Source organism: Puma concolor, chromosome B2 (assembly GCF_028749965.1).
Source record: "Puma concolor isolate L17-30 chromosome B2, mPumCon1.1.hap2, whole genome shotgun sequence".
NCBI classification, from domain to species: domain Eukaryota; kingdom Metazoa; phylum Chordata; class Mammalia; order Carnivora; family Felidae; genus Puma; species Puma concolor.
The window spans coordinates 136238735-136264615 of NC_141671.1; the positions used below are offsets into that span (position 1 = coordinate 136238735).

General features: G+C 40.6%; 1 protein-coding gene and 1 long non-coding RNA gene across 5 annotated transcripts in view; both read left to right on the forward strand.

Annotated features, from left to right (window-relative positions):
* Window positions 1–25881, forward strand: part of UST (uronyl 2-sulfotransferase) — a 319150-nt gene that overhangs the window by 119862 nt on the left and 173407 nt on the right. The gene's annotated exons all lie outside the window — the stretch shown is intronic.
* Window positions 1732–19488, forward strand: LOC147581283 (uncharacterized). Its single transcript, XR_015251628.1, has 3 exons — window positions 1732–2939; window positions 2977–17249; window positions 17495–19488. It is a non-coding gene; the product is annotated as an uncharacterized LOC147581283 (long non-coding RNA).

Sequence of the window (25881 nt, forward strand, 5' to 3'; positions counted from 1 at the left end):
AGAGTGCCAAAATGGCGAGGGAGGAAGGGCCATTATTTTATCAACACTTGTAACTGTGCCAGGCGCTAGAGCCTTAGACTGACTTCAGATCTTTGGCGGCTTCTCCTGTTTGCTGCCCTGTTTGCCTCTGCATCCGTACTGGCCCGTGATCTGATGCCCACAGCCTGGCCTCCCCCTGCCTTTGGGCCTAGGGGCTACATTCATTTCTGCCCCTTTTCTCCCTGGGCTGCCTTAGTTGGGCTGCTCCATCAAAGGCTCAACCCCTTAGAACTGGCCTTCTCCTTCAGTGCCCTCTCAAGGCTGCCCTGGCCTGACTTGCGTGCCCACTTTTGTTTTCCTATATTAAGGGTCAGGATAGTCTGGTGACATGTTAGTGTAGTTCTCCGCCACTATTTACTTTCTTGTAACTCAATGAACACTAAATGTCAAGATACCAGAAAATGGGAAAAATAAAGATAGTCTTCGACCACTTAAGATGATAACCTGCAAAGTACAGTTTCAAGTACGTAGTAAGAGGATAATCATCCCCTAACCTTCGAGGCTGGAAATGTAGCCCAAGGTCGGCTTTTGAGCTTGTGGGATTTGAAAAAGAACCCTATTATTTTTAAGACCACGGGTTTTGGAACAGGGATCGCTGGATTCATCGCTGGCTTTGCCACTTTCAGTGTGTGACATTGGACAAATTACTTGGAGCCTCGGTTTTTTGATGTGCAAAGTGGGATTAACAATACTACCCACGGTAGAGGACATCTAAAAGGATCAAATGAGCTGATATAGGACATTCAGCACCTGGCCTGCGCTAAGCATTAAAATAAAGAGTGGCTGTTGTTAACTAGACTGGAGCCACATTAAGGTTATTGATGAATGGTACAGTAGTATTTATCACAGTTGTGACTGGCTCTACCACTTGGTCCCCTGCATATATATTGAGTGTCTGTGACACTGCACCATTGGGAATACAAATATGAAACAAGACAAGAGCAGCAGAACACAATAGCCCAAGCCCTAGAGGAGCAAAAGGATATAGAAGTGAGACACCCTCCGAGGGTAAGAACCAGGATAGCTCATCTCAGTACCCTCACATCCCTGCAATAGCACGTTGTGACTGTTCATTAAATTTCACTGAATTGGACCAGGGAATCCAGAGCTGGAATCTGAATTAGGTCCTGGCTCCCAGCCCAGGTTCCTTCCACTAGGCCAGTGTTCCCAAACTTTAGCTTGGATCAGGGTTTCCTGGAGGCTTATTGAAACACAACTGCTGGACCCAGACCCCTGAGTGTCTGATTCTGTAGGTCGGGGGTAGGACCTGAGAACTTGCGTTTCGAACAAGCTCCTGGGTGATGCTGATGCTGCCGTTCTTGGGACCGTGTTTGAGAACCACTGCTTTAAAGGCCACGAATATGAAGAAAACAATTTCCCTGGACATTTTCTATGTTGTTTTCACTGCTGATAGCCTAGAAAGAGTAGTATGGCTTATTATATAAAGGCTATTTCTTAATATAATGGTGACTCACTATTATAACTCTACTTATAGTGAAAACAAATTTTCTTTGGTCAGTAACCTGCCTGGGAGGGCAAATAAGTGGAGGTGGGGGAGAAGAATTGTATGGATGGTCTGCTAGGTTCCTGCACCACTAACTACTTCTGTCCCAAGTGGGGCCAGTTGAATTCTCCCTACCTTCTCTGCTCTGCAGGAAGGTTTGGGGTTTGGGGCGGGGCGGGGTGGGGGGCTCTGTGGGATCCATCAGCTGTTTCTCTCAATGCCATGTTGGGACATTATTTTGGGTTTCAGGATTGATAAATGGGGCTTTACCTAATCAGGAGACCCAGGCCCGCTTTATATAAACTTGCCTTCTTGAACTCAATCCTTGGTGACCACCTCATTAGTCTGCTTTGGGGCCTCACTCTTGCTAGGTTGGCCATCCTGCCTGCGTCTTCCCTACTATCCTTGATGCCTGGATTCTGCATCTGCTGGACCCTCTCCCCTTGCCCCTGTGGAGCTTTCCCTGGCTCTGCAGTCTCCCACCCCTGCCTTCTGGTCTTCACCCCTCTCCCCACCCCCAGCCCAAGCTCCCTGTGACACCCAGAAACCATCAGGTCATATCAGATCATTTGAGACCACTTTCAGAGTAAATCCGGTTTTATAAACTCTACTCCAAGTTTGAAATTGTGACTGTAATCTCCTTCAACCAGCAGAAGTTTGTACGAGGCCGATCCTCTTACTATAAATGTATTTTCATTATCCAGGAGTGGAGTGGCAAAAACGCTCTTGACTTTCGAAGCAGTAGCCAAAATAAGGAGAAGAATATAAAAATGAATAAAAAGAATGTTGGTATGTTAACATCTTTTCATCCACACTCATTGCCGCTACCAGTGTGGAAATGAATCCCAGGAGTGAGGAGGTCAGACTTCCAGATAAAGGTCCTTCGAGTGTCCCCTGAGGTGGGGACTTGGTTAGTAAGGGCTTGCAGACCAGGGGTATGGGGACGTGGTGGCATCCAGGTGAGAAGGACTCACACGTGTGTGGCCTCTAGAATGCACCCCCAGCCTGGCAGGGGATAGCAAAACTGACTGCAGACCCACCATTTTCATATTTGTTTAGCATCCAGAAAGAACTTTTTGATGCCAAGATGGAAAGAGCTGTGATCTAGATAAAGTAAGATTTTTAAGTCCTGAAAATGTCCTGAGGTTTACGGGCGAGTTCTCGTTTGATGAAAAGTTCATTCCCCAAGTTTCACATTCCACAAGTAATAGCCATTTAGGGAATGGGGTGTATACCACACAGCACATGCAGGGCACGGGTCTCCCTTCTCTCCAGCGTATTCGTAAAAAAGAACCAAATGCCTCCGATTTTTTTGTTGTTGTTGTTGTTACTTGTTTTTAAAATCCACTTGAACCTCACAGCTCACCTCAGATTTTAATCTAAGTCATTATTTAAGGCAGATGTTAATCTTTTCTTCTAAGTCATTATTTAAGGCAGATGTTAATCTTTTCTTTTGTTAACCACTTATGACCACCAAGCAGAACACGTGGCTTCAGGTTAGAGCCCAGCGAAGAATGAGCACGTAGATCTCTAATGAGTGAATTGGAAAGATGTTTCTTTTTTTTTTTAATTTTTAAAAATTTATTTATTTAAATTCAAGTTAGTTAACGTACAGTGTAGTATTGGTTTCAGGAGTAGAGCCCAGGGATTCATCAGTTCCGTAGAACACCCAGTGCTCAGCCCAACAAGTGCCCCCCTTAATGCCAATCATCCATTTAGCCCTCCCTCCCCCCACCTCCACTCAGCAACCCTCAGAAGGATATTCTTGAGAACAAAACAGGCATGCGACAGCCAGGGTAGTGTGATGTCACTTCTTTTAAAATTATATGTCTATGGGGGCACCTGGGTGGCTCTGTGATTTAAGTGCCTGGCTGTTGGTTTCAGCTCAGGTCATGATCTCATGGTTTGTGAGATTGAGCCCCACGTCAGGCCTTGCGTTGGCAGTGAGGAGCCTGTTTGGGATCCTCTCTCTCTCTCTCTCTCTCTCTCTCTCTCTCTGCCCCTCCCCTGCTCGTGCATGTGTACTCTCTCTCTCTCTCTCTCTCTCTCTCTCTCTCTCTCTTAAATAAACATTTAAAAAGTTAAAAAAAATAATAAACCTGTGTGTATATGACTGTGTGTACGGAGAAAAGTCTTGAAGGGGTAATAGTGTTTTCTCTGGATGGTAAGATTTGGAAAGCATTTTACTCTTTTCTTTATACTTCTCTGTATACTTTGCATTCATTAAAGTAATGCCTGTTCAATCTAAACATCAGGGGAGAAAGTCCTTAAGTGAGATAAGATTAGGTAGGATTGGGCTGAAAAGCCTTTGGTGCTCGGGCCTCTGCAGGGTCCTCTGCAGTTTCATTGACGCCTGAGAGCAGCCTGACCTCTGAAGGTTGACGTCTTCTCCTCCTGTTCCACGCCCTGGACCGTGGGCCCCTGACGCGCAGCGGGTGACAGCAGCAGGAATTCTGATGGTAGCAAATGGGATGCAGTAATTTCACATATGTTGGGATCTCAAATCTGATAGATAGAAGAGCTGTCCTAAGCGACCCAAGGAAAATAAAACCACTATCCATAGCTGATGTCTGTCATTTCCTATGTGGCAAGCAGTCTGCTAAGCGCTCTGCAAAGTGCAAGTTCAGTCTCCGTAAAACCCTATAAAAGAGGAAGTCATTTTCTTTAAATTGAAGTATAGTTGACATGCAATATTATATTAGTTTCAGGGGCACAACCTGGTGATTTGAACTTGTATACATTATGCGGTACTCACCATGGTAAATGGAGTTATCGTCTGGCACTTATATTCCCTATGCCGAACTTTATATACCTGTGACTTATTTATTCTATAGTTGGAAGTTTGAACCTCTTAATCCCCTTCACAGATTTCGTCCCTGCCCCCACCCCTTCCCTCTGGCAACCACTGGTTTGTTCCCTTTGTTTGGAGTCTATTTTTGTTTTGTTTGTTCACTTGTTTTGTTTTTAGATTATATATATAAGCGTAATCATACAATATCTGTCTTTCCTGCTTGACTTATTTCACTTTGAGTTGGCATAATGTCCAATGCCCTCTCTGTCCATCCATATTGTCACAAAGGGCAAGATTTCATTCTTTTTTATGGCTGAGTAATATTCCAGTGTGTGTGTGTGTGTGTGTGTGTGTGTGTGTGTGTGTACCCACATATATATTATGTTTACCCATTTATCTATATATGGACACAGGTTGCTTCCATATCCCGGCTATTATAAACAATGCTGAAATAAACATAGGGGTACATATATCCCTTTGAATTAATGCTTTTGTTTTCTTTGGATAAATACCCAGAACTGGAATTGATGGATCATATGATATTTCTGTTTTTAATTTTTTGAGCAACCTCCATACTCTTTTCCACAGCAGCTGCACCAATTTACATTCCCACCAACAGTGCACAAGGATTCCCTGGTCTTCATGTTCTCACCAACACTTGTTATTTCTTGTCTTTATGGTCATTCACACATGAATGGTGTGAGGTGTTATTGTTTTGATTTGCATTTCCCTGACGATTAGTGATACTGAGCATTTTTTTCATGTGTCTGTTGGCCATCTATATGTTTTCCTTGGAAAAAATGTCTATGCAGGTCCTCTGCCCATTTTTAAATTGGTTGCTGTTTTTGTTTTTGTTTTTGTTTTTGTTTTGGTGTTGAGTTGTATGCATTCTTTATATGTTTGGGATATTAAGCCCTTATTAGATATATCATTTGTAAATATCTTCCCCCATTTACTAGGTTGTCTTCATTTTGTTGATGATTTCCTTGCAAAAGATCTTTAGTTTGATGTCCCAATTACTTTTTGATTTTGTTGCCCTTGCCTGAGGAGACAGACCCAAAAAACTATGGCTAATCCTGATGCCCAAGAGTCTATTCCTTATGCCTTATTTGGGGACACTTGTGGTTTCAGGCCTTACATTTAGGTCTTTAATCCATTTGAGTTTATTTTTGTGTATGGTGTAAGAAAATGGTCTAGTTTCATTCTTTTGCATGTAGCTGTCCAGTTTTCCCAACACCATTTATTAAAAAGATATCTTTTCCCCAATGTATATTCTTGCCTCCTACGTTGTAGATGTATTGACCATACAAGGGTGGGTTTATTTCTGAGCTATCTTTTCTGTTCTGTTAATCTATGTATCTGTTTTTGTGCCAGTACCATACTGTTTTTATTACTATAGTTTTATAAGATAGTTTGATATCGAGGAGTGTGATGTCTTCACTTTGTTCTTCTTGATCAAGATTGCTTTGGCTGTTCAGGGTCTTTTGTGGTTCTATACAGATTGTAGGACTGTTTGTTCTAGTTCTGTGAACAATGCTGTTGGTATCTTGGTACGGATTGCATCAACTCTGTAGTTTGCTTTGGGTCGTGTGGACATTTTAGCAGTATTAATTCTCCCAATCCATGAGCATGGTATATTTTCCCTTAAGTTTCATCTTCAGTTTCTTTTATCAGGTGTCTTTCAGTTTTCAGAGTACAGGTCCTTCACCTCCTTGATTAAACTTATTCTTATATATTGTACTCTTTTGATGTAATTGTAAATGGGATTGTTTCCTTAATTTCTCTTTCTGCTAGTATGTTTTTAGTGTATAGAAACACAACAGCACTCTGTATAGTAATTTTGAATCCTGCAACTTTAATGAATTCATTCATTCATTCTAATAGTGTTTTGGTGGAGTCTTCAGAGTTTTCTGTATATTATTACCATGTCCTCTGCAATTAGTGACAGTTTTACTTTTTCCTTACCAATGTGCATGCCTTTTATTCCTTTTTCTTTGTCTGATTGCTGTGGCTAGGACTTCCAATACTATGTTGAATAAAATTGGTGATAGTAGGCACCCTTGTCTTGTTCCTGATCTTAGAGGAAAAGCATATAGCTTTTCACTGTTGAATATGGTGTTAGCTATGGATTTGTCATACATGGCATTTATTATGTTGAGATATGTTCCCTCTTTACCCACTTTGTTGAAAGTTTTTATGATCATATGATTTTTATCCTTCATTTTGTTAATGTGGTATATCACTTTGATTGAGTTGCAGATATTGAACCATATTGGCATGCTTGCAGTAAATCCCCCTTTATCATGGTGATCACTTGATCCTTTTAATATATTGTTGAATTCAGGTTGCTAATATTTTGTTGAGGAATTTTGCATCTGTGTTCATCAGGGATATTGGCTTGTAATGCTTTTCTTTTTTCTTTTCTTTCATTTTTTTCTTTTCAGTGTCTTTATCTGGCTTTGGTATCAGGGTAATGCTGCTCTATAGAATAAATTTGGAAGCATTCTTTCTTTCTGAATTTTTTTTTTGAGATCGTTTGAGAAGGATAGGTATTAACTCCTCTTTAAATGTTTGATAGAATTTTCCTGTGAAGCATCTGGTCCTGGACTTTTGTTTTTTGGAAGTTTTTTTTTTTTATTTCTGGCTCAATTTCATTACTAGTAACTGGTCCATTCAGATGCTCTATTTCTTCCTGATTCAGTCTTGAAAGATTGTATGTTTGAAGAATTTATCTCTTCTTTGAGGTTGTCTAATTTGTTGGCATATACTTTTTTATAATAGTCTCTTATAATCCTTTGTATTTCTTTGATGTTGGTTGTTACTTCTCTTTTTTTCTGACTTTATTTATTTGAGTTCTCTCTTTTTTCTTCTTGAGTCTGACTAAAGGTTTATCACTTGTGTTTATCTTTTCAAAGAACCAGCTCTTTTGTTTCAGTGATCTTTTGTATTTTTTTTTTTTTAGGCTCTATTTCACTTATTTCATTCTGATCATTATTATTTTCTTCCTTCTACTAACTTTGGGCTCTGCTTGTCCTTCCTTTTCTTATTCCTTTAAGGGTAAGTTTTGATTGTTTATTTGAAATTTTTCTTGTTTCTTGAGTTAGGCCTGTATTGGTATAAACTTCCCTCTTAGAACTATTTTTGCTATGTCCCAAAGATTTTGCAGTGTTTCCATTTTCATTTGTATCAGGGTATTTTTTGATTTCCAAAAAAGGGAGTAATCTTGTAATCCTTATTTTATAGATAAGGAAAACTAGATCATAGAGAGAGAGGCTGAATAACTTGCCAAAGGTCATGTAGTGAGTATTAGAGTTGGGATCCCAGCCCAAGGCTGTAGTTTTTTCCAGGATTTATTTTAACCATTTCAAGATTACTTATTTAAGTGCAAATGCAATAATTTTTTTTACCTTATTTCTGGAATTTTACTCTTTCATATAAGGTATCTTGTACCTTAACTAGTACAATAAACAAGTTTTAACTCAGTATACCAGAAGAAAAATAGTCCTCACTACCATTTGAGTTCTCAGTCCAGTACATTATCAGTTATCAGTCCAGTAAGTTTTTAAATTTCTATCTCGTCTTTTTCCTTCCACTTTTGTATGCATATATACCTTCAGAATTCGTCCATTTACAAACTGCATATAGAGTAAATTTTGGTGTACAAACATCATAAAAGGTGAAAGAACTCTGTTTCGCATTCGTGTAGCAAAATGAGATGGTCTGGGTTCTTGTTGCAAAATATTGTCTGACAAAGTCCTTCCTCTTGATGACCTACTGCACAAAAATACTGTATATATAACTATATAAAAATTAATTAATTAATTAAAGTAAATACATATACATTTTGTCCTTAGAAATATATCAATTCCTCGGGAACTATTGAATCTTAGAGAATTAATCCAGGATGTTATCATCTGAAGATTTGGAGTTTGTGGTTTCCCTTTCATAGTTAATTTCATTGTCATCATTAGAGTCTTGAGTGCTGCTCTCTAACTCTTAGAGTTCTACCGTGGTTCCTCCAATCTTGTGGAACCTCTCCCTCTGTCAGTCTTCTTCTTTTTGTCATTGTAGACAGGAATAAAACTTCTGAACCCCCCATTCTAATGGAAGTTAAAAGCAAACAACAAAGTGTCTCCAGTCTTCTATCTTTTGGAAAGATGATACAATCCTTGGGGCAGCACAATAAAATATAAAGAGCAATGCAAGATTGACGATGTATTTCTCTAATGGATTACTCCTCTTGGCCTACCCTGTTCAGGAAAATAGCCATTAGGCTCGTGTAGCTATTTAAAAAAAATCAACTAAAAATTTTTTTACAACTTCAGTTTCTCACTTCCACTAACTACATGTCAAATTCTTTAGAGCTACATGTAGCTAGTGACTACTGTATTGGACAGCACAGAATAGAACATTCCAGTAATCCACTAAGCAGCAGTGTAGTTAGAGCCATTCTATCATTATTCCATTTTTCTACTACTTTAGTCTTTTTAAAGCATATTTGGGAATAATTGATGCATAATTGGTAGGTAATTATTCTAGGATGATGAAATAGCAGTGTCTCAAGATAGAGAAAAAAATAATAGCATTCAGCTCCCATAATGGTTCTTAAATTTTTTTAGAGGCTGGTAGACCCTATTATATGGTAATTATATTATATATATTATTATAATTATGATTATATAATTGTAATAATATGGACCTATTTGACAGTAATTGCAGGGTAGAATGAGTTTTATTCGCTTTATTGAAAAATAAGGTATGTTGTCTTTGGAACATTCTAAGGAAGAATAAATTCAAGAAATATCAATGCATACAAATAGTTAGAACTACTCAAAAAAAGCTGCAAGCCGAAAAAACTAAAATTGGGTGCAGTGAACCTTGATGGGGCATACAGGGTTAAGATATATTACCGATGCCTGCGTATGTATGTAAAAGTGTTTTGATATACAAGATAATATTTATATATTATTTTTATATAATCATGGGCTAGCTAGTGTTAGTATTCAAAATTCTATTTTAAAATGGGTTCATTAGAAGGGTTTTATAATTTATTATGCTGAGCAAACATCTTCAAATGAAAGAGAAGTAGTGATCTTAATTGACATGACATTTGTATAATACGTGTGTCCAGCAGTGAACTATTGCTCAATAAAGGTTAGTCCTTGTTACCTCCCAGCCTAGCCCAGAAGCTAATTTTCCCTTAGTATCAATTAATTATTGAGTGCCTTCTTTATGCGAAGGATCAGGAAGACACAAAAAATTGGTGAAGATAATCTCTGCCATCTAGTACTTTACAATCTAGTTGCATCTCAAGGCTTCCAAGGATCAGAAACTATGGAAGCACACAGCTGATATAACCTTCAGTCTAAATGACCCTATGCAGACAACCATTCATTCATCCAAGCATTATTTTTTTTTAATTTTTTTTTTAACATTTATTTATTTTTGAGACAGAGAGAGACAGAGCATGAACGGGGGAGGGTCAGAGAGAGAGGGAGACATAGAATCCGAAACAGGCTCCAGGCTCTGAGTGGTCAGCACAGAGCCCGACGCAGGGCTCGAACTCATGGACTGCGAGATCGTGACCTGAGCCGAAGTCGGACGCTTAACCGACTGAGCCACCCAGGCGCCCCCATCCAAGCATTATTTATGCACTAAATTTGTGTTGGGCTCTGTGCTGGGGCTGTAAGACTGTAGGAGGTACAATCCTCGCCCTCCAGGAGCTTAGAGTCTAGTTGCAAGGACAGGCTAGCATCTCATACAAGCCCGATCAGATACATTACATAGGTTGCTAGGTGCTGTGATAGAATGAACACTGAAGACTCCACTTGACCTCTGCAGGTGGGAGTCCTGAAGGTTGCGTAGGACAGCCCAATCAGATCAAAGAATCTGGGATGGACGGGGTGAGGAGGGGTAGGTAGGCCTCACTTCTGAGGTTTGAGGAGTGGTGGGTAGAAAATGAAGATATGAAATGCTTTGAGAAACGTGGCTTTGACAAGAAAGAGAAAAAAATTGATAGCCTAGAAGACGTTGACCATGGCGGCATGAATTGTGTAGTAGAGAAATTGGTAAGTAGGAAAGGAGTGACAAGTGACAGATTCAGTTCTGCGTGGGGTTATGGATGGAATTGTGTTGCCCTGCGTTGAAGTCCTAGCCATCAGAATCTGTGAGTGCAGCCCTATTTGGGAACCGGCTCTTTGCAGATGTCGTAGTTAAGATGAGGCCATGCAGGATAAGGATGGGCCTTAAATCCTGTATGATGGATGTTCCTACAAGAAGAAGGAAGTTTGGGCACAGACACAGAGACATACAGGGAGAATGCAGAGGTTGGAGGCATGGAGGCAGAGGTTGGCGTTATACTGCCACAAGGACCATCAAGGATTGTTGGCGACTGCCAGACTCTAGGAGAGAAGCGTGGAGCAGATTGTCCCTCTGAGCCCCCCAAGAAGGAATTAACCCATCTGACATCTTGATTTCAGACTTCTGGCCTCCTGAACTGTGAGAGAATAATTATTGTTTTGTTGTTTTAAGCCACTCAGTTTGTGATACTTTGTTAATGGCAGCCCTAGAAAGTAATTCAAATGGGTGAGTTTAACATTTTCAATAACACGGATAGCTTTGAGTGGTTTGCCCTGTTATGCATGATTTGGTTTGATTTAATTAACATCAAAACCACCCTTAGAAGTCTATCGCTAGGATAATTTAAGTGCATGTTCATAGTTTTTTCAACATTGAATACCAAAGTTATCCCCCAAAATTCCTTCCTCAATTTTCGTAGTTCTCTTTTTCCCTCTTCATCAGTCTGATGTCTGCACTTTCTTCTGTTGGAAATTCATTTCTGCTGTTCGAATTGTGCTTTTAATATACAAAAGTCATATCATATTATGTTATATTTTTCTTGGGAAAAGATCTTAGTGAAAAAAAAAGAGAAAGTTACCTGAAAGGAAGCTTCTTACTTTCGTAGAATCAGGGGCTGAGAGTGACAGAGAAAAACAGGAAAGAAGTCTGTTGCCCTTTAAAAAATATGTCTGTATTTTTATATGAGACTTTTCTGTCTGCCATTTAACAACCTCTACTACCAAGTCCCTCAGAAAGACTGCATATTTGTTTCTGTTTGTTTGGTTTTTTTCCTATCAATAAATCTTTACAAACATCAGCTGAAAGGAGATGTTTTAATGTTCTCTAGTAGAGAAACCATGGTTCACATTCCTTGTTTGGAGCCTAAAAAGGAAAACCCACATATCTAATCATCATAAAGGTAAATGACTTCTGGAAGATACCAGAAGTACAGTTACTTTCAGGTATCTTGGCCAAGCATTGGTCAACTCGGAGAGGGTTTCTGGATCAAAAATTCCCCTTTTTCCCTGAGGGTAGGATTGCTGAGTTTTACGTATGCACAGAGTCTCCCTCGGTCAAAATCACTTACGTGGAAGAGTAGCACTGAGATTGAAAGGAAAAGCAATTTCTTGTTTCTATCCCTCAGAACCTATTTTTCAGCATATAGACATGGCCGCCCCCCTTGATTTCCTCTTGTCTGTGAAGACCTCAAGAAGCAAATAAATCTCTGGCAGAGACTTGGGGGTGTATTTGGCCTGCCTTGTTGAGCTGCTTCCATTCTGACAATTTTTGAAGCCATTGCTGCTGGTAAGAGGGCCTTCTGGTTTCACAGCTGCCTCTCCTCCCGCTGTGAATAACCTCAGACCCACATTGTCTGATTTCCTTAGGAGAAAAAAAAAAAAGTGGCATTCTCAAGAAATTTAGATTTTCTTATTTTTATCTAAGGCAGAAAGAGTGAAGTGTGTTTATAGTTACCTTTTAGTTAGGGAACGTTCCAAAGGCAGATAATTAATGAAAACAAATAAGATGAGTACCCGACCTACCAAATGTGCCCACTCCGTAGATGTAAAACATGTTACCCTTTTAACTTGCCAGATTCTTCATTCCGACTTTCGTATTTGTTCTTGGTTCTGCCAGGCTGAGGAGCCTGGCTTTGGGAGTCAGACCTCAGTTCAGATTCTAGCTGTGTAACCAGTTGCCCTAGAATAAATACTTCATCTCTTTGAGCTTCAATTTTGTATTTGTAAAAGGGGATGGTTTTATCCACCTCATAGAGCTGGAAGCTTAAATGCGATAAATAGAAAACACCTAGCATGCCAGACATAAGTAAGCACCCAGCAGTGGGTCTCTAGTACTCTAGATATTGCTTATATATATCCTTTTGCAGACTCTGGTAACTCACTTTGTTATTACTTAGAGTAAGACTAGCTTTCAACATCCCCCCCCAACTGTATTTTTTTTTTAAGTTTATTTATTTATTTTGAGAGAGACAGAGACAGCATGAGCAGGGGAGGGACAGATAGAGAGGGAAAGAGAGAATCCTAAGGAGGGATTCTTAAGGGATTCCTAAGGGTGCAGGGCTTGAACCCTTGAACTGTGAGATCGTGACCTGAGCTGAAACCGAAAGCCGCGTGCTTAACTGACTGAGCCACCCAGATGCTCCCTTTTTTTTTTGGATTTTTAAAAGCAATTAATTACGTGTCAGTTGGCATACCAGATACCAGTGTAAGAGCTTTCAGGTTCTGTGGTTGCCCCCATTCTTCCTTGGGCTAGTTTAGAACACTAAGCAAAGACTTCCACATACAACCTTGGGCAATTTAGCTTTTCTTAAGCCTATATTGTTCTCTGCGTCCACACCTGACTTTACCCAAAGTCCTTTTTAAAAATCACTACAAAAGTGAAGCTGCTTTTCATTTTATGGATGAATCAATTGCACTGGGTAATAGGTTTGTGTTTAATGATTCATGATAAATATATTAGGTTGAGAGAAAGAACGAGCAGAACAGAATGAGGCTGGGAGTTAGGAATCAGTTTCACTCAGATGAGCATGACCTTGAAGGAGTCCCATCCACCCTCTCATTTTGTCTTGATCATTGCAAATGATAGGAAAATTTATGACTTGAATATTTTATTTTTAAACAACTCGAAGAGCATCTGAGTTCAGTGGGTACCATAACGAACTCTACACTTCGGAATTTTGTTTGAGAGGGATAATTACTAGCTGAGAAGGTTAAAAAAAAAAAAGAATCTGCCAGAGGGGAACAGATCAGCCTTACATAATAGGGTATTGTTTCCTTATCCTGAGGTCACCTGTATTCTTGCTTCATGCTTCCTTTGCACTCATCACAGCTCTTAACTATTAACATGGAAGTCTTTGGCCCAGCCAGTGGCCTCCTGAGATTTCCACTTTCCATGGAAATCTGTGTCCAAGTTCAGAAACAGTACTTCTCAATTTATCAATTTTATGAGCATGTAATGTGTTCACTCTTTCACAAGAAGAACATAATGAATCATTTCTTACTCAACAAATGATTAGTACTATTAAGCGCATCTTCTACTTTTTTTGTTTTAATTAAAAGAATTCTGCAAAGCCACAGGTCTAAAAATACGTGGTTTGTGTAATTGTTCTTTTAGTATCTTCCCCACCCCACTCCCCAAAACCCAAGGGCCAGTTTTCATTGATAAGATGTTCTCCACACCTTATCCAAACCAGCACCACTTACAATCACAGACTTAATACATTGCCAGGTTTGGGCTGCCTTCAACAAAAATAAAGGACTTTAAATGAAGCATGAAATTTTTAAATTGCAAATTGTTGTTGGAAAGCATATTTAATCAAGAAATTGCTTTAGTAAATTAAGAAACCTCATGCCACCATTTTTTGGCAGGGGAACAATTGCCTCAGGGTTTTCAAAGTTGTAGTAACTTAATCATTTTAGCAGCTTCCAATATAGTCACCTAATTCTTTCTGTTTGTTTTATTTCTTCCTCGACCGTATGATCAATTCTTTTTGTTTTAAAAACCATGCATGCTCCTATTTCGTTTTGATTTGGAAAGTACAGAAAATTGCAGAGTAGCAGGAAACAATAAGCACGCATTCTGCCGCCACTCAGAGACGACCATAATGAAGCATTTTTCAGAATTCTGCCCAATCTTTATTGTGTATTAAGAGTATAAAAGCCTTACATGTCATTGGTTGCAAATATTTTGCCCGTCCTTGGATGTACCTTTTATGTTTAATCAAAGTCATGCACATACATAACACACAGGGTTTAAAGAACCAGATGGCTCATGAGCTTATGACAAAGGGACCCCTGGCTACACCCTCCCCATTAGTTTCTGCTGTTGAGAAACAATTACTTTATACTCTTCCGGCCAATCTTCAGGGTCAGCTTTCATCTCTCTGAATAACCAGCTTATGCTACCTCTTGGTTTTCCTCAGCTTTAGACCTTGTCTGTTGACATTCTTCCATTGGAACATGAGGATTTAGCACCTTCATTGCAGCCCCCTCCTTCGAAACCACGTGTGTTATTTGGGCAGGCCCCTTGCTTGGTGTTTTTCCTGTTGACACGAGGCAAATAATAGTGGCAGTAGGACCATTATGATCGTGTTTTCTTTCCTGTTCAGCTCTTAGTTTTCTTTGTAGCAAGTAATTGTCTTGTTTGGTGAATTCATTTTCACGCTTTTCCCTGACCTCCAAGTTACCCTTCAACTTTTTTCCAGTTGTGTAAATCCCAGAGCCTCCAAACACGTTAGGGATTTATCCAAGTGCAGTTACTGAGGTCTTTCTGAGGCCTTCCCACCGGCTCCCACCTGGACTCAGCCTCCTGCTCAGACGTGTCTGGGAGCGCCCCCCCCTTCTGTGTTTCCTCCCACTTCCTGTACCCCATGTTGTATCAGTTTTCTGCTGCTGTAACAAATTACCACAAGCCTGGTGGCTTAAAAAAACACAAACTTATTGTCTTAAAGAAGTCTGAAATGGGTGTCACTGGGCTAAAATCAAGGAGTCAGCCAGGTGGCATCCCTTCTGGAAGCTCTATGAAGGAAACCATTTCCTTGCCTTTTCCATGTTCTTGAGGCTGCCTGTGTTCTTTGACTCCTGGCCCCTTTCTTCATCTTCAAAACCAACATTGTTGCATCTTCAAACTCTGACTCTTCTCTCTCTTCCACTCATAAAGATTCTTGTGATTATGTTGTATGCACCAGAGTAATCCAGGGTAATCTCCCCAGGTCAAGATCCCTTATGCCATGTAGGGTAACACATTCATAGATTCTGGAAGTTAGGGCTTTGACATCCCGGGGTTGGGGTGGGGGGGTACACATTATTCCGACTTTAACATATATCTTTCTCTTTCCTTGGTCTTCGGCAGCTTCTTGAGAAAAGGTACACGGTATGGAAGTTATCTGAAATGATGCATTTCTGAAGATGGCTATTCTAACCTTGACTCGTAGTTTGACAGGATGTGAAATTCCAGATTGAAAATCTATAATAATCGGGATAGGCTAAGGTGATGCAAAAATCTCAGTGGCTTCACACGTTGAGAGTTTATGTCTTGCTTATGTAAGACCCTCAGTGGGTCTGGTGGCTTTTTTCTTGCAAAAGCTTGCTCTGGATCCAGGCTATTTCCACTTTGTGGCTTCACCATCCCAACACAGGAACTTTGTGTCATTGTGGCAGAGCAGAAGGAGCTAGACGGGTGACATATGTCACCTCTATGAGTACCCTGTTGGCTAGAACTGGTCACAAGGCCCCACTCAACTGTAGGAGGCTGGGAAATCGAGCACTTGGGTGCTCTGAGCATTAAATGTCTCTGCCATAAAAGAATCTCCCTTCAGAATTCTAGTTCCTTCTCTGTTTCACTACAGCTTCTAATATATCTCGGCAGAGAAGACTAATTCTTGACTTTTTATATGAAAATCGAATCTGTCTCTGTGGGAGCTTCTTATTCCTAATGTCCTGAAAGTGTACAATTTTGTGCCCACTGTGTGCCAGTTTTCAAGTCCTGCTCTGGACACTCAATGGACCTCTCATTCTGGAAACTAATATCTTATTTGGGGATATTTGCTTGACCTTCTTCACTGATGATTTCTTCCCATGCATTTTCTCTTTCTGTCTTTCTGGAACTCATTATTTGTATGTTGAACCTCCAGATATAGTTGTCTATATTTCTTATTTTTGTTCATCTTATTTTTCTTTTCTTTGCCTTTTTGCTGTACTATCTGCAAGAGTGTTTTTCAACTTTATCTTCCAGCCTTTCTGTTGAGTTTCTTCCTCACTGTTTTCCTGGTTTTAATTTCCAAGAGCTTTTTGTTCTTGTTTCTGTGCTCCGAATGTTCTTTGGTTCCAAATGGGGCCTTTTCATTTCTTCCGAAAGGTCATTCCTAGATATTTTATTATGTTTGGTTGCTGTTCTGAATGGAATTTTTTCCACTATATTTTAAACTGATTGCTGTCATATTAAAAAATTATTGGGGTGCCTGGGTGGCTCAGGCGGTTGAGCATCCGACTTCCGCTCAGGTCACGATCTTGCGGTTTATGAGTTTGAGCCCTGCATTGGGCCTGCTGCTGTTAGCCTGGAGCTTCCTTTGGATCCTTGGTCTCCCTCTCTCTCTCTGCCCCTTGCCTGCTCTAAATAAATAAATAAACAAACAAACAAACAAACCTCTCCCACTGCTCCTCTCCCTCTCTTGTGTTCTCTCTAAAATCTATATCTATATCTATATCTATATCTATATCTATATCTATATCTATACATACATACATACAGGTTTTATACATTATATACACTCATGTTACTGAACTTCTTATCTATTTCAATAATTATTCTTTTTCTTTTCCTTAGTAGGGAATCACATCATTGAACAATATCTATTTTATCTCCTATCTAATTCTGTTTCAAGGTGTATGGCATTATCTAGAATAATATGAAGTAATATAAAGTCCATCATGGGCGAGTGTGTATTCATTTTCCCCCTGTCACCCACATTTAGAACATGTACCTGGCACACAGTAGCACTCAGTAAATACTTGTCAAATCACTGAATGGCTATAGACAGCATCTTTGTTTTGTTTGAAGGTTTTTTTTTTTTTAATTTTTTTTTTTCAACGTTTATTTTATTTTTGGGACAGAGAGAGACAGAGCATGAACGGGGGAGGGGCAGAGAGAGAGGGAGACACAGAATCGGAAACAGGCTCCAGGCTCCGAGCCATCAGCCCAGAGCCCGACGCGGGGCTCTAACTCCCGGACCGCGAGATCGTGACCTGGCTGAAGTCGGATGCCCAACCGACTGCGCCACCCAGGCGCCCCAGTTTTGTTTGAAGTTTTAATGGTAGTGCTACAAGTCTTTTATCACTAACTGTAATTTTGGTATTTAGCTTAAAATGGATTTTCTTTATCACGTTAACAAAATATTGTTAATTTTCTGAAAGCATACATTACTTGAGAGAATCCTATTTCCTGCGTGAGTTGTGATCTTGCACTTAGAAACATGTTTTGAATTGATTTAATTTAACTTACTTTCACTTTTAAAACTTACCGGGGCAGACAGGTTGGGAAGTATAAACAGGCACTTTTTATCAATGTTCAATTTGTTTTAAGATCTCTACTGGTGGCCTGGAGGAAGAAATGCTCAGAAAAGTCTCTGAGGGCAGGTGACTCTGATCTTTTTTCCTTTCCTTTCCTTTCCTTCTCTTTTTCTTTTTCTTTTTTCTTTTCTTTATTTTATTGTTGTGGGACAGTGGTACTAAACCCTACGTCCTAGCCTGGTGTCTTGGTCAGCTCTCACCTAGGGGCTCCCACCCAGTGTGATACTGCAGCCCAACAAGGCCATCAAAACACTGGACATCCTCCAACAGAGGACATAACGGTGCCTAGTGGAAGCTACAATTCATCTACACCTGAAAGATTATATGAAGTTTTAGTCGACAGAGATCAAAGGAGGCATAATTGACCTGGAGAACATCCAGAATGTAACAACGAGAATGCTCTTGGAAGGTAGAAGAAATGACTACATTGATTATGATTCTTGCCAGGAAAGACATTGGCTTGGGAAAATGATCAAAGTCTATAAAACCAGAAGGAGTGTGTTTGAGGAGAACATGAAAACTGTTCACTGAGGCCTTAAGCACGTCTCTAGTCTGAAATAAATAGACATAGTGTCTCTCAAACCTTAAATAAGGTTTAAATATCAAAGACAAAATGAAGGATATTCTGCTTCTTATGGTGGATAATAAATGACTGGACTTCATTTACCCACATGCCAGGGCAGGCTGAAATTATAAATCAGTCATGGATGGATATTCATGGATGACAAATCCACAATGGATAAGGAGGGGCAACCTAATGTTTCAGACTTGATGTTCTTACACCCAGTAAGATCATTCTTATTTTATATATAATAGAAAAATGAACATTCTCTTTTCCCAGTAAGAATATTGTTAATCATTGACTCTTCTTTACAGTTTAGTAATTATTGATGCTTACCTCGAAAGTCATTCGCTGAGGGGCGCCTGGGTGGCGCAGTCGGTTAAGCGTCCGACTTCAGCCAGGTCACGATCTCGCGGTCCGTGAGTTCGAGCCCCGCGTCAGGCTCTGGGCTGATGGCTCGGAGCCTGGAGCCTGTTTCCGATTCTGTGTCTCCCTCTCTCTCTGCCCCTCCCCCGTTCATGCTCTGTCTCTCTCTGTCCCAAAAATAAATAAACTTTAAAAAAAAAAAATTTAAAAAAAAAAAAAGAAAAGAAAGTCATTCGCTGAATTGTTGCTGTTCAGATCCCCCATTTTGTGGGGTTCTGCCCGACTGCTGCACCTGCTGTAGCTCCTAGCTAGAAGCTCAAGTGTGTGAAGACTTCAGAACCAGGAGTTTGAACATCCTAATCCAAGCCCAGGCTTTAGCTCTTACTAGTTCTTAGACCCGACAAAAGCCAACTATGCGTCCCGAGTTTTGTTTATCTTGTTTGTAACATGAAAAGTATTAACGATTTCCCCATATTCTCTACATTCTCATTTTTGTGAAAGGAACTCAAGAACTGTTTGCAAAAATGCTTTTGGATCTGTAGAGCTGCTACACTGATAGGTGAAGATGGTAATGGCCTGTTTCCTGAACCTCTGAGTCCTCAGGAAGCTGCCTCTCTTTCCCCAGGTTCCTGAGGGGACACTCTGCCCATGAACCCCAGTGTGGAACTACAGGGTTCCTTTTGCCCCAGTGAAAGGCAGGCTAAATGACACCCTGATGGTTCTCTTTCAGGCTCGCACTCTCATCTTGACCTTGAACTTTTACTACTCCTGGAGGTAAGAAGATGCAGGATGGTCCCTATCTCTTCTTTCAACGTTTTTATTTATTTTTGGGACAGAGAGAGACAGAGCATGAACGGGGGAGGGGCAGAGAGAGAGGGAGACACAGAATCGGAAACAGGCTCCAGGCTCCGAGCCATCAGCCCAGAGCCCGACGCGGGGCTCGAACTCACGGACCGCGAGATCGTGACCTGGCTGAAGTCGGACGCTCAGCCGACTGCGCCACCCGGGCGCCCCGGTCCCTATCTCTTCTTAAGGCCCAGAGCAGAACAGAGCCATCAGGACTCTGCCTGTAGCCTTTCCCCGTGGCCATACCCACTCTCCCTCTTGCCTTTTTCCCTCCCCACGAGAGGGAACTTGGAAACCATTTACTTACTGCACAAGCTATATGGGACCTAAGAGCAAAATGAACAATGTGAAACAGGCCAACGGCAAGCAGAGATCAAGAAAGGGGTCCAGGTGGAAAACAGCTTTAAAAACCGTTGTACCGTATCTTGAGAGCACTGTTCCTGGCCACCTTGGCTTAGTTTTGTCCTTGAGGAACATAGACCTGAAGGACTCCTTTTCCTTCACAGAGAAGAAGGTAGCTTGAGTTCCTGTTAGAGATCATTGTGTGCAAATAAAGCACTGAAAGCGTTCCTTAGGATCTTATAATTCTCTCCTGTAACAGTAGTTGGCACAAATATGATACTTTGAAAGGTCACCTCTATGTGTATATTTTTCTCTCGCCAAGTATACTGTCATTCTTTGAAGGCGTGGGGCGTGTTTTATACAGCTTTTATGGCTCAATGGATATGTACTAATTATGTGTACCCAGAGGACTCCTTTCATCTGGCGGTCACAGGTATCCAAAACAAGCTTGTCAGTTGTGTAAGCTGTATCCTGTGTGATTCCACGGCGCACTGCTGGTTTAACATGGTGCCCTCGAACACTGGCCGTCAGAGGTGGCCTGGAAAGGAGATGCTTCTTGCCTGGACTCACTTCGTTCCCCGACTTTGATTCTTATGCCTCTCTCATTTTCCCTTCTTCTTCGGAACCAGATGCCATCCCCACCCCCTCTTACTTCGGCCAAAAAGAATATCCCAATGAAGATGTATGCCAGGGTGTTAAGGGAACTATGCGGAGCGTAGTTTTATGGAGGATCTCAGGTCCCTTGACTTAAAGTTTGATTCCGGAGGGGAGCCTGGGTGGCTCAGTCGTTTAAGTGTCTGACTTCAGCTCAGATCATGATCTCATGGTTCGAGGGTTCAAGCCCCACGTTGGGCTCTGTGTTGAACGGTTGCTCAGAGCCTGCTTCAGATTCTGTGTCTCCTTCTCTCTCTGCCCCTCCCCCACTCACGCTCTGTCTTTCAAAAATAAATAAATGTACAAAAAAAAACCTTTAAGTTTGATTCTGTGCTACAATTTAACTGCGTCATAGGTAGAAATATCAGAATAGGAAACTATAAACTGATGTGGGCTTGTCATTTGTCCACGTAACATATGATTTATGTGGGCTAGCCAGTAGACGTTTCTAAAATTTCATAATTTGTTGAGATGCGAGATGGACACTGGCGAGAGACATTGTTAGACGATTGCCATTGGAGCGTGGTAGATGAGTGCTTAGCTTCTAGAGCTTTGTGAGCCTGAGTTCAGATTAAGGCTGACTCTTACTCACTATGTGATTTGGGACAGATTTCTGAATGTGTGTTATTCTCAGTTTCCTTATCTGTATAATAGAGAAGTCCCCACCTGAAGGGCTGTTGAGAGGGTGGATTGAAAGAAACCACATAAATTGCTTAGCACCAACCTGGTACAAATTTCATTGTCTAAGTCACATGCCCTAATGTCACTGACTTTCATGTGTTTTACTGGGTCCTGATCTGAATTGCTAACACTTGTAGACATTATAACAACTGTCCATTTTAATATCTCCTGAGACCTTTCAGGATAGATGTTTTAAATAAATTTTGTTGCATATGTTTTGTGGCATTGGGTTCAAACCAGATCAGTTGTTTTAGCTGGATTTTTTTTTCCTACCAGAAATGAGTTTTTGTCACTAACCGTTTTTGACAGATGTACATAATATATTTTTAATCACTGATATAGTGAGATACTTTTTTAGGTTACTGTTTCATTCAATCAAAAACATAAAGGACTATTTGGCTATTGTTTTGTACTCAAAGCCAAGTAGTACATTAGTGAAGTGTCCCAGAGAAAACTCATTTCATTTCAACATTCTGGACTTTCAAGGGTATATTTTTTCTCTTGGTGTATGAGAAAGTCAACCATTGTTACACAAGATAACAAGTTACTGTTTTACAAATATATAATTTTATATTTTAGTAAGACATATCAAATTTCTTGGGGTGCCTGGGTGGCTCTCAGTCGGTTGAGTGTCTGACTCTTGATTTTGGCTCAGGTCATGATCCCGTGGTTGTGAGATCGAGCCCCATGTCAGGTTCTGTGCTGAGCATGAAGCCTGCTTAAGATTCTCTCCCTGAGTCTCTCCCTACCCCTGCCCTGCTCTCTATAAATAAATAAATAAGTAAATAAGTAAGTAAATAAATAAGTAAATAAAATTTCTTTTACCTCTATGTGAACATGAGTAATTTGAATTATTAAGTTATACATGTTTTCAAATATAGATACATAATCCAAAAAGCATACACGAAAGATGAATTTTCCTTCATTTTAATTACAAAATGATTTTGTAATGTAATGTTTGAATAGAAGAAAATCTTTTCACAACATCACAAAAAGACCTGATTAAAAAAGGCGAATCATCCCCTTTTGTTGGGGGCAGATCTAAGCACTTAAATTATCCCATCTGTTCACATGGGACTCATTCTTCAACCTTATCAAAGTATTTTCAATAGTTTACTCTTAATCTTCTAATTATTTACACTTGATGTTATGATTATGTGATCCTTGAATGTTTGAGTTGCAGCTCAAAGCTGTGATTCAAAATTGAGGATTATAAGGATGTGTTTTCATAGGTTCTTTTGTATGTATCCCATATTTTATTTTTTAATGTTTATTTAGTTTTGAGAAAAATAATGTTATTATTTTTGAGAGAGAGAGAGCGCAAGGTGGGTTTCCCTCCCCACCTCCCTGCACTAACAGCAGGGAACTCACAAACCCCCAAGATCACTGCCAGCCGAGGTTGGATGCTCAACTGACTGAGCCACCCAGGTGCCCCATATTTCATAACTTTAAAAGCTTAGAATTATCTTTTCACAAAACTTTTCAAAAGTGTCATATGAATATAATTGTTTCCAATATTATTTTATTGGAAACTATATTTGTCTCATGATGTTCTCTTTGAGGAAAAGTATATTTTAATGAAATTTCTCTCCGTTGTCAGAACTTCAAATTTAATGGAAAGTAATTCAACTCTTTTATATTTAAAGAGCTCTAATTATAATGGATGCTCAAGTATGGAAATGGGTAGTGCCATCTGCTTTTGGCCTTATATAGATTCAACAACAGAGTTCTAGAAGTTCTACCATCAGCAGAGAGAGAAACACTCTTCCCAGTTTCCAGAAGTTACCAGATAAGGTGTAGAAAACTACGCGGTTCCCTAATTGTGCTAACGGCACTAAAAATAGATGACCGATTTTATTAAATGTATGATTTGATATTCTTCAGATATATAAAGAGTGAAATTTTCCATCTCCCTCTAAATAGGCTCTACTAATAGTCTAATGTCAGGTGTCTCAGGGAGCTTAGGGCAGCAGTTTTGTTGTTTTGTTTTTGCAGTGGAGCCTGTAGGTCCCTAGGGACTCAGAAGCTCTCAGAATCTACATTATTCATGCGGTTGTTTAGCACTGCTGTCCTTGGGGCTCCGTGTTAGCGGAGGGGACGTGCGCGCTGGCAGACCACCTCCATTTTCACTTAGAGAATTGCCGGCCTGTGCTCTGCCTTCTAAGTGATTACTTCGCTATGGTTGGAGCACCTGGCAAGAAGATAAATCTTTGGCTGGATAGAAATTCCTCAACTACTGCCCCCCACCCCCATCAGAAGCGATGGCAGATGTGATGTGTTCGGATGGCTAAATAGGCAAGTTCCATTTTCGCAGGATAGATGAATAGTGCATATTATTTTAAGAACTATTGCCTTAATTATGCAAATGTGGAAAGAACTAACAAACCTTACTGCGAAAAGCAATAGGCCATGGTTTTGCATTATTTGGGAGAAGGGGGGACGTTTTCTGCTATTTATTTGCTGATTTTTGAAGTTTGTTTCCTATTAGTAGAGCCTAGAGTTAATTTGATTGTGCTTGAGAGACAGATAAATTTCATAAGCAGAATAGGTTCTTTCAGTCCCCTAAGGTAATCTTGAATACTTTTTTTTTTTTTTTTTTTGGACACTGCTCCCTACTCCGTCCCCCTTTCCTTCCTCTGGAGCTCTGTGCCAGGCACAAAGGACAGTCTAAGCCATCTCACTTTCCACCAAACTATGACCCACCTACTCTTTGTGGCACAACTACGGACTCACAACCTTAATGATATTAATGAAATTAACCCAGAACCACTAGATGGGCCTCTCTTTCCTGCTCTCTCCATTAATCAAAATTAGTTCTACTTTCTAGTAAATTTAAGGACATATACATACATATATACACACTTGTAAAAGGTATGAGGTTAGTTGAGCAAAAATGTAGCATTTTATTTATTTATTTTTTGTTTATTTGTTTAAATTCAAGTTAGTTCACATACAGTGTGGTCTTGGCTTCAGGAGTAGAACCCCGTGATTCGTCTCTTACATACGACACCCAGTGCTCATCCCAGAGAGTGTCCTCCTTAAAGCCTGTCACCTTTAGCCCATCCAGCAACCCTCAGTTTGTTCCCTGTACTTAAGAGTCTCTTATGGTTTGCCTCCCTCTCTGTTATCTTACTTTTCCTTCTCTTCCTTTATGTTCATGTGTTGTGTTTCTCAAATTCCACAACGAAATCATCTTTCTCTGACTTAATTTCACTTAGCATAATACCCTCCAGTTCCATCCACGTTGTTGCAAACGGCAAGATTTCATTTGTTTTCATCACCGAGTACAGTGGTCTTCCATTGTGTGTGTGTGTGTGTGTGTGTGTGTGTGTGTGTGTGTGTGTGTGTATACACACGTACTACATCTCCTTTATCCATTCATAGATTTTTCCCTACTATAGGTAAACCTAGCACAGGAGTCCGTATTGCCACTGGTGGTAGCAAGGGATCTTAGTTTTCTCCAGTTTAAACTCACATCTCTCCCCTTCCCTCCTTCCCTCCCCTTTCTTTTTTTTTAATGTTTATTTATTTTGAGAGAGAGAGTACTGGAGCAGAGGACGGCCAGAGAGAGGGCGAGGGTGTGCACATGCGATCACTGGTGGAGCAGGAGCAGAGAGAGAGAATCTGCGCTGTCAGCACAGAGCCCTACTCGGGGCTTAATCTCATGAACTGTGAAGTCGTAGCCTGAGCCGAAATCAAGGTTGGACGCTTAAGCGTCTGAGCCACCCAGGCACCCCTCCCTCCCTTTCCTTTCATCTGTTTCTTGTGGCTGATCAGTTTCCCTGGCGAGAAGAGGTTGTGTGTCCTCAGGGGAGCGGCACCATGTCCCCATGCTGTCCTCTGTCCGGGGTTGCCCCTGGTCACTGGGCCTGGTCTTGGGTTTCAGCCTGTTGGCTTCTGTCATGTTGGCCCCAGGGCCAGGCCTCTGCTCAGCAGGCCCCCACCTGCTGCGTCCTCCTTGTCCCGACTCCAGGTGCCTCCAGCCTTGTGGTCTCAGAGCTTCAGAGGAATCCCAGAAGACTCCTCATGGTGAATTGCCCCAGGGCCACGTCTCAGAGTGGATATCTCCCTCAGCCAAAGTCACCCTGAAGTTCAAGCTCTGGTCAGGAGTGAGGCCTCCTTATATGGCCTAGAGCCTCTGAGGACACGCCCTGGGAAGCTGGCCCCTTGTCCTCTGGGATTTTTATCAACCCATCATTTCCCAAACCACTTGGCCAAGGTGGGCGGATTGCCAGACCTTTTCCTAAGGACCCAGACAGCTTCTAGCATCTAGTCTTGTCCCTCTTCATTCTCATCCACCAGCCACCTAAACCTTTATCTCCCGTTGGGAAGCAACTGGCTCTTGTTTTATTCTTTTACTGATCCTTGATTTTGTTGATAAACTTGATGTCTTCCTTCAGGCTTTGCTTTTTAGCTTTTAGAATTCCAAACCATTCTTCTCTCAATCACTTGGCTTTGGAAAAATGTAGCTTTCAAAACAAATAGCTTTTCTAAATAGTCACAACTGAAAACTTAGATGCTCAAAAGGGAAACATAAAATAAAAGGAAATTATCAGAAAAAATAATTTGTTAGGAAGCCGAAATTGTTATATTTTTCTATATTGTCTCTTTTCCCTCTTTACTTACTTGTTATCTTTTGTTCTTTTAATTGTTTTATTGGTTCTATGCTTTT